This window comes from Pinus tabuliformis, chromosome 5_2, assembly GCF_031772625.1.
Source record: "Pinus tabuliformis cultivar Carrire ecotype Pingquan chromosome 5_2, CPIR1, whole genome shotgun sequence".
NCBI lineage: Eukaryota > Viridiplantae > Streptophyta > Pinopsida > Pinales > Pinaceae > Pinus > Pinus tabuliformis.
In genome coordinates this window covers 22249622-22259077 of record NC_142306.1, presented here as the reverse complement: position 1 = coordinate 22259077, position 9456 = coordinate 22249622, and the positions used below count along the sequence as shown (strand labels likewise).

The following is a 9456-nucleotide window of genomic DNA, read 5'->3' as shown; positions in this document are numbered from 1 at the left end:
GGCGTGACATGGAAACCCCAAAATTTTGGGCGCCGGAGTGTGGCATGGAAACCCCAATTTTCTCGAGCTTCGGCACCTTTTCCATCATGGCATGGAAACCCCAAATTTCCTGCCCCCAAGCAATAAAAAATTGTCTTCTAGAGGAAGAGGCAAAGGCGCGAGAGTGGGAGGGTTGTCCGGATTTGTTTGTGACAAGAGAAAAGCTCTGAATTGAGATGACCAAGGGCTGAATCTCAGTGGATTGTGGCAGCAAGACCACTCTGCCACTTACAATACCCCATCACGTATTTAAGTTGTTTGCAAAGGATTCTTCTCAATGACGGTTTGGAATTTAACTTCAAGGTTCCCCAACCGAGATTCTTCACAGTCGTGGTTTGCAAATGACACGGGACCCTGGGGGAGACAAAGCGATGCCCCTACTACAGGTTGAGATACACTCGAAGAGTGACATGCACCGCTTCTAGTGTGGATTCTGACTTAGAGGAATTCAGTCATAATCTGACACATGGTAGCTTCGTGCCACTGGCTTTTCAACCAAGTTCGATGACCAATTGTGTGAATCAACAGTTCCTCTCATACTAAGTTGAATTAATATCGCGGTGCAGTTCATTAGTAGGGTAAAACTAACCTATCTCACAACGGTCTAAACCCAGCTCACGTTCCCTATTGGTGGGTGAATAATCCAACACTTGGTGAATTCTGCTTCACAATGATAGGAAGAGCCGACATCAAAGGATCAAAATGTAACGTTGCTATGAACGCTTGGATGACACAAGCCAGTTAGCATTGTGGTAACTTTTCTAACACCTCTAGCTTCAAATTCCAAAAATCTAAAGGATCGATAGGCCACGCTTTCACAGTTTGTATTCGTACTGAAAATCAAAATAAAATGAGCTTTTACCCTTTTGTTCCACACGATATTTCTGTTCTCGTTGATCTCATCTTAGGAAACCTACATTATCTTTTAGCAAATGTGTCGCCCTAGCCAAACTCCCCACCTGACAATGTCTTCTGCCCAGATTAACTCGCTGAAACATGCCTTAAGGCCAAAAACAGGGGCAGTGCCCGTCTCCACCCCACGAAATAAGTAAAATAATGTTAAAATTAGTGGTATTTCACTTGTGCTGAAAATGCCACCCACTTATTCTACACCTCTCAAGTCATTTCACAAAGTCGGACTAGAGTGAAGCTCAACAGGGTCTTCTTTCCTTGTTGATTCTGGAAAACCCATTCCCTTGGTTGTGGTTTCACTAGATAGTAGATAGGGATAGTGGGAATCTCGTTAATCCATTCATGCACGTCACTAATTAGATGATGAGGCATTTGACTACATTAAGAGAGTGATAGTTACTCCCATCATTTACCCGCGCTTGGTTGAATTTATTCACTTTGACATTAAGAGCACTGGGTAGAAATCACATTGCGTCATGATCCATAGGGACCATCACAATGCTTTTTTTTAATTAAATAGTAAGATTCCCCTTGTCCGTACCAGTTTGGAGTAGACTGTTCAATGCCTAGGGAAAATCCCTCGACATGGGGCATTCTACACCCATAGCCCAATCGGCACACGACTTCCTACCCTGACCATGAGAGTAGCTTAGGTAGACTATTGACAACCCATGAGTTGGGGGCGCAGACCCCTAGGCCCAGCCTTCAGAGCCAATCCTTTTCTCGAAGTTACAGATCTGTTTTGTCGACTTCCATTACCTACATTATTCTATTGACCAAAGGCTATTCACCTTGGAGACCTGATGTGGTTATGAGTATGACTGGGCATGAATGGTACTCGGTACTCTATATTTTCGAGGGCTATCAAGGGTGCACTACATACTGCAAGATGTGAGGTGCTCTTCTAGCTGCTGGACCCTATCTCTGAGTGAACTAATTCCAAGGTGGGCAAGATATTAAAAAGAAAACATAACTCTTCTTGGGGCCCCCGACGACGCCTCCAGATTTCCTAACGTTGCCGCCCGTCACCATGTCCCATTTTAGGAATATTAACATGATTCCCTTTCGATGCTCATGCAGAGCGCACCCTTAATACAAGGCTTCCCCATCTCTTAGGATCAACTAACCCATGTCCAAGTGCTATTCACATGGAACCTTTCCCCACTTCAGTCTTCAAAGTTCTCATTTGAATATTTGCTACTACCACCAAGATCTGCACCGGGGGTTGATCCACCCAAGCTCATGCCCGAGGTTTCTCAACGACCCCTATGTCCTCCTACTCATCAGAAGCAGGAAATTTCTCTGACGATCGAGTATAGGTTGCGCACTTCAGTTCCATCCATTTTCAGGGCTAGTTGATTTGGCAGGTGAGTTGTTACACACTCCTTAGTGGATTTCAACTTCCATGTCTTATTGTCTTAATCAACTAACACCCTTTGTGGGATCTAGTTTAGTGCAAAATTCCACACTGTAACTTGACTTTCGGTTCATCCCGCATCGCCAGTTCTACTTACCAAAAATGGCCCACTTGGAGCTCTCGATTCCACAGTGCAGCTCAATGGAGTAGCTGCACCCTCTTACCTATTTAAAGTTTGAGAATAGGTCGAGGGCATTACACCCCTGATGCCTCTAATCATTTGCTTTACTTGAAAAAAATTGTGCGTGACCTCCAACTATCCTAAGGGAAACTTTTGAGGAAACCAACTACTAGATGGTTCGATTAGTCTTTCAGCCCTATACCCAAGTTAGACGAATGATATGTACGTTAGTATTGCTATGAGCCTCCACCAGAGTTTCCTCTGGCTTTTGCCCTGCTCAAGCATAGTTCACCATATTTTGGGTCCCAATAGGTGTGCGCGCTCTCAAACCCTTCGCATAAGCTCAAGGTCAATCGACGATGCACCCCCCCAAAGAGGGAATCTCGCCTGCCAACTTCCTTGTGCCTCGCAAGTTTTCAAACCCGTCGACTCGCACACATGTTAGACTCCTTGGTCCATGTTTCAAGACGGGTCGAATGGAAATTTTGCCAACCAACACCATGAGCATGTAGATACACATGGCCGACCACAAGGGGGCACACTTCGTTCCTCCACCACCACAACAGCAAACCGACATGCAGTAATCCACCTATGCTTGTGAAGATGTAGCAGCCTATGTGGGTTTGCACCTCAAGTCGAGTGGTAGACCAGCTTGAGTCATTCCACATCCAACCGAGACAGATCGACAACCTCCATCTTCTTCCCTCCCGGTAATTTCAAGCACTCTTTAACTCTCTTTTCAAAGTACTTTTCATCTTTCCCTCATGGTACTTGTTCGCTATCAGTCTCTTGCCTGTATTTAGCCTTAGACATAATTTACCACCCAATTAGGGCTACATTACAACACAATCCGACTCGCCAACAATGCCTCATGATGCGGCAGGGTCCCGTCCCGACGAGGCTGTCACTCTCTCAAGTGCCCCCTTCCAAGGAACTTGGCCTAGGTCCATTGCTGAGGATGCTTCTACAGACTACAATTTGTCCCAACGTGGAAACCCCAAATTTTGCATGTCGGGGCTCGACATGGAAACCCCAAAATTTTGGGCATTGGAGGGCAACATGGAAACCCCAATTTTCCTGGGCTTCGACACCTTTTCCATCGTGTAATGGAAACCCAAAATTTCTCACCCCCAAGCAATAAAAAATTGTCATCTAGAGGAAGAGGAAAAGGTACAAGAGTGGGAGGGTTGTCTGGATTTGTTTGTGACAAGAGCAAAGCTCTGAATCGAGGTGACCAAGGGCTGAATCTCAGTGGATCATGGTAGCAAGGCCACTCTGCCACTTACAATACCCCTTTGCGTATTTAAGTTGTCTACAAAGGATTGTTCTCAACAACCATTTGGAATTGAACTTCAAATTTTCCCCGACCGAGATGCTTCACGGTCGTGGTTTGCAAATGACACGGGCCATTGGGGGTGACAAAGCCACACCCCTACTACGGGTCAAGATACAGTCGAAGAGTCACATGCACTACTTCTATCATGGATTCTAACTTAGAGGCATTCAGCCATAATATGACACACGGTAGCTTCGCGCCATAGGATTTTCAACCAGGCACGATGACCAATTGTGTGAATCAATGGTTCCTTTCGTACTAAGTTGAATTACTATTGTGGTGTGGTTCATCAGTAGGGTAAAGCTAACCTGTCTCACGACGGTCTAAACCTAGCTCACGTTCCCTATTGGTGGGTGAACAATCCAACACTTGGTGAATTTTGCTTCACAATGATAGAAAGAGCTGACATCGAAGGATAGAAAAGCAACTTTGCTATGAACGCTTGGCTGCCACAAGCCAGTTACCCCTGTGGTAACTTTTCTGACACCTCTAGCTTCAAATTCCAAAAATCCAAAGGATCGATAGGCCATGCTTTCACGGTTTGTATTTGTACTGAAAATAAAAATCAAATGAGCTTTCACCCTTTTGTTCCACTTGAGATTTCTCTTTTCATTGAGATCTTCTTAGGACACGTGCTATCTTTTAACAAATGTGTTTCCCCAACCAAACTCCCCACCTGACAATGTCTTCCACCTGGATCGACAAGCTGAAACGTGCCTTAAGGCCAAAAATAGGGGCAGTGCCCCATCTCTGCCCCATGGAATAAGTAAAATAACATTAAAAGTAGTGGTATTTCACTTGCGCTGAAAATGACTCCCACTTATTCTGCACCTCTCAAGTCATTTCACAAAGTTGGACTAGAGTCAAGCTCAACGGGGTCTTCTTTCCCCACTGATCATGCCAAGCCCATTCCCTTGGCTATGGTTTCACTAGATAGTAGATAGGGACAATGGTAATCTTTTTAATCCATTCATGTGCATCAATAATTAGATGGCGAGGCATTTGGCTACCTTAAGAGAGTCATAGTTACTCCCGTCGTTTACCCGCACTTGGTTGAATTTCTTCACTACATTCAGAGCACTAGGTAGAAATCACATTGTGTCAGCATCCACAGGGACCATTGTAATGCTTTGTTTTAATTAAAAAGTTGGATTCCCCTTGTCCGTACCAGTTTTGAATTGACTGTTCAATGCCTAGGGAAAAGCCCCCAGCAGGGGGCATTCCATGCCCATAGCCTAATTGGCACGCAACTGCCTACCCTTGCCATGAGAGTAGCTCGGGCAGACTGCCGATAGCCTCGAGTTGAGGGTGCAGATACCTAGGCCTAGGCCTTAGAGCCAATCCTTTTCCTCAAGTTACAGATCCGTTTTGTCGACTTCCCTTACCTACATTGTTTTATTGACCAGAGGTTGTTCACCTTAGAGACCTAATGCGGTTATGAGTATGACCAGGCATGAATGGTACTCAGTCCTCTAGATTTTCAAGGGCTGCCGAGGGCACACTGAACACTGAAAGAAATGTGGTGATCTTCTAGCTATTGGACCCTATCTCTGGGTGAAACAATTCCACGGTAGGTAAGCTGTTAAAAAGAAAAGATAACTCTTCCCAGGGCCCGACGACGTCTCCAGATTTCCTAAGGTTGCTACCCGCCGCCATGTCCTAGTTGGGGAATATTAACCTAATTCCCTTTCGATGCTCATGTAGAGTGCACCCTTGATACAAGGCTTCCCCATCTCTTAGTATCAACTAACCCATGTCCAAGTGTTGTTGACATAGAACCTTTCCCCACTTCAATCTTCAAAGTTCTCATTTGAATATTTTCTACTCCCACCAAGATTTGCACCAGGGGCTGATCCACCCAAGCTCACACTTGAGGTTTCTCAATGACCCCCCTATCCTCCTACTCATCGGAGCTAGGAAATTGCTCCGAAGGTTGAGTATAGGTTGCGTGCTTCAGCGCCATCCATTTTCAAGGCTAGTTGATTCGGTAGGTGAGTTATTACACACTCCTTAGCAAATTTCGACTTCCATGACCACCGTCCTACTGTCTTAATCAACCAACACCCTTTGTGGGATCTAGGTTAGTGCACAATTTGGCACTGTAACTCCACTTTTAGTTCATCCCGCATTGCTAATTCTGTCTACCAAAAATGGCCCACTTGGATCTCTCGATTCAATGGCGCAACTCAATGGAGAAGTTGCACCCTCTTACCTATTTAAAGTTTGAGAATAGGTCAAGGGCATTACGCCCTTAATGCCTCTAATCATTTTCTTTACCTGATAAAACTTGCGCGTGAGCTCCAGCTATCCTGAGGGAATCTTCAGAGGAAACCAGCTTCTAAATGGTTCGATTAGTCTTTCGCCCCTATACCCAAGTCAGACAAATGATTTGCATGTTAGTATCGGGTCCCAACAGGTGTGTTTGCACTCGAACCCTTCACATAAGCTCAATTTTGGTCAACGATGCACCCCCCTAGAGAGGGGATCTCGCTCGTCAGCTTCCTTGAGCCTCGCAGGTTTTAAAACCCACCGACTTGCACACATGTTAGACTCCTTGGTCCATGTTTCAAGAGGGGTCGAATGGAAAGCCCGCCAACCAACACCACGAGCACGTAGGTGCACACGGCCCACCACAAGGGCACACGCTTCATTCCTCAACCACCGTAATACCAAAACGATAGGTAGTAATGCACCTATGCTTGTGATGATGCAGCAGCCCATGTTGGTTTGCACCTCAAGTTGAGCGGCAGACCAGCCTGAGCCATTCCACATCTGACCGAGACGCATTGACAACCTCCATCCACTCCTCTCCTAGTAATTTCAAGCACTCTTTAACTCTCTTTTCAAAGTCATTTTCATCTTTCCCTCGCAGTACTTGTTCGCTGTCAGTCTCTTTCCCATATTTAGCCTTGGACAGAATTTACCACCCAATTAAGGTTGCATTCCCAAACAATGGGGTTGTCACCCTCTCAAGCGTCCCATTCTAAGGGAATTGGCCTAGGTCCGCCACTGAGGATGCTTCTGTTGCACAAAATATTGTCACCAGGACATTCTGCAATCAGTGTGAGTCTATCACCACTCATACTTTCCTCCTTTGCAAGTCTTAAATCTCAGCTCTTCATGTCAAGCCTTGAAAAATAAGAGAAAGCCCTTAAAAAATCTCTAAAAATCTAGTTCCCTATGGACCTGCCCACTCTGTTTCTGTGTAATGGGTGCGGACCCCTGTAAAAGTAGAAAAGGCACAAGTATATTCTTAAAAACTCACTTTCGGTTATTTCTAGAAGCTTCTAGAAGGAATCTTGAGGTGGCATGTTCGCTCCTTGGTGGTTCATGTATCCAATAACTAAAGGAGCTAACCCCTTGATGTGAGGAGCTTATCCCTTTGAAGGAGGACTCTATCCCTTCATACGTGGACCTGTAACTTCCTTCCTCTACACTATAAAATGAGGCATTGGGTTGGTTACTAAGGAGGTTGAAAGATGAATTATTTTGAGGGTAAATGTTGTTGGAATTTAGACTTCCTAATTGAGCTTGAGAGGAGAGATTACATACCTTTTGATCTCATTGGGAAGATGTCAAAGTAGAGAAGATTCTTGCTTGGACCCTGGGAGGAGCTTGTACAACATCAAGGCACCAAGGTTGTAAAGTTTTTCTTTGTTCAAAGTTAATACAATCAAGTTTATTTTTCTCAATAAGCTGTCTTTTATGGTTTATTTCATGAATTCCTTGATCACCATGATGAATATGATTTATTATATTAGCTATGCAGGTGTTATTTGATGTGTTCTTGTTTGTGTTTGCAAGTTCTCAAAAGGAAACTCATTTGGATGGTCGAAGCGTGGCTGCCACAAACTAGCGTTGGACTTAAGGTAGGGTCTAAAGACACCTCTTGGTTTTTATTTATAAATCGCAATATTTAGAGAAAGGTCGATTTGCTTGTTCTGCTTGTCGCTAGATATCTGTAGATACTAGGGAGATCAGTCTTGTCTGCAAGAACGATTTATCTGGCTGACAAATTGGAAACCATACTGGGGACTTGAATTTTGGTTTTTTCCTTTACTTTTATTTTGACTTGAGAAACATTGTCTTTGTTTCTAGTTTTTGCTTGATGTGTGCAGGATTGGGTAATTTTTTAGATTTTGAATTGTTTTTTTTTGTTTTTTCACATTTTTGAAAGAGGACTGCACGTTCTGTTTGTAACATAGTGCGGACATCCCCGCCATAGTGCGTACATCCCCGCACTGTTGCTTTACTACACATAGCAGTATCGCATCTGGTTATACCGGAAGCCTGCGGACCCTGTCAAATGTTTGAAAACCTAAAATATATTCATCTAGTTAAGCTTAGGATTTGTTTACATTTTTTAGCCTCTGCCTAGATCTGCATGTGTCTTGTCAGAAACTTCTTGTTAGTGAGTTCCATTGGCATTTTGGTTTTAGGTGATTTTCTAGAAGTTTTGTGTGCCTGGTTTGATTTTTGTTTGGTCTTTGTAGTAACTCAGAGATTAGAAGCCTAAGAAACCTCAAATTACCCTTGCCTTTTTGGTCTTCTTGATGAGTCTGACCGATTTGTGAAATCTTCCTTTGGTGAGAAATAGATCTCGTTTTCTCTTTGCAAAGCTTTGAAAGAACTTGTTTGAAAGTTTTGAATTTCATTTTTAAAAAAGAAAACATAGCTGGGTGTTTTTTGATTAATTTGTTATTCTGAACAAATTAGTCCTTAGTTTGCTGAATAACTAAGTAAAACATCCTCGAAAAGAAATTTTGTAAGCTTTTACTTCAACTAGGTTTTTAGAAATTTGTAGATCTCAAGATTAGATTTTTCATAGTTTTGAGTGTTTTCTAGAAATTTTAAAATCTCTTTTAAAAATAAATTGTTTTCTGTAGTTTTTGAGTGTTGAAAAGAAAGGGATATTTTTCGTGAGCATAATTAGTAGTCTCATTTTTGAATTTATTGAAAAATACAAAAAATATTTTCTTTTCATTTAGATGTTGAAGAAATATTTGTTTTCAAAGAAGTGCATTCTCAACTCTTTCTTTAGCTAGAAATTCATTGAAGAAAAAGAATTGTTTATCATCTTAGGTGCATTTTTAGTGTTTTGGAGTCGAGTCTTCACACCATAAATTTCATCTCCATACCTTTTGACTTAAGAAACAACCATAAAAATAATGCTTAAAGTAAAATTTATCTAGCAATATTTTTATTTCTAGGGCTCTTTATCACCAACATGGCTTAGTATAGTATTTTGGAGTAGGAAGTAATTAACTCTCCAAGATAGTTAAAACAAAAAAGTAGCTATATCTTGCGGTAGGATATAAATTCAAATTGTTACATCTATGCCCTGGGGAGCTCCTCTTAAAGGAGTCAAGCACGATATCATATCCGAACCAGTGGGGTAATCAATCCTTCCTCGTTGGGGACGATAGAAGATATACACGTATTGAAAAAGGTAAACCTCAGATTGACCATTGTCGAGGAGCCTGGGGTCACTTGTTGGTAAATCTTGGATTATGTAAAGGAGCCTTCAAGGGGATTGAGCTTTGTTACTCTGACCTTGCGTGTGTATCGGATCACAGACTGTTCCCCCAGGTATATTTGTTTCTTTTGGTAACCATAGTGACCATAATCTAT

At 42.8% G+C, this 9456-nt stretch overlaps 2 non-coding genes across 2 annotated transcripts; both read right to left on the bottom strand.

Annotated features, from left to right (window-relative positions):
* Positions 1-205: 205 nt before the first annotated feature.
* LOC149157390 (25S ribosomal RNA) lies at positions 206-3536 on the bottom strand. The gene has a single exon (XR_016262134.1). It is a non-coding gene; the product is annotated as a 25S ribosomal RNA (ribosomal RNA).
* Positions 3537-3709: 173 nt separating this feature from the next.
* On the bottom strand, positions 3710-6973 carry LOC149157389 (25S ribosomal RNA). Its single transcript, XR_016262143.1, has one exon. It is a non-coding gene; the product is annotated as a 25S ribosomal RNA (ribosomal RNA).
* Between the last annotated feature and the right edge of the window lie 2483 nt (positions 6974-9456).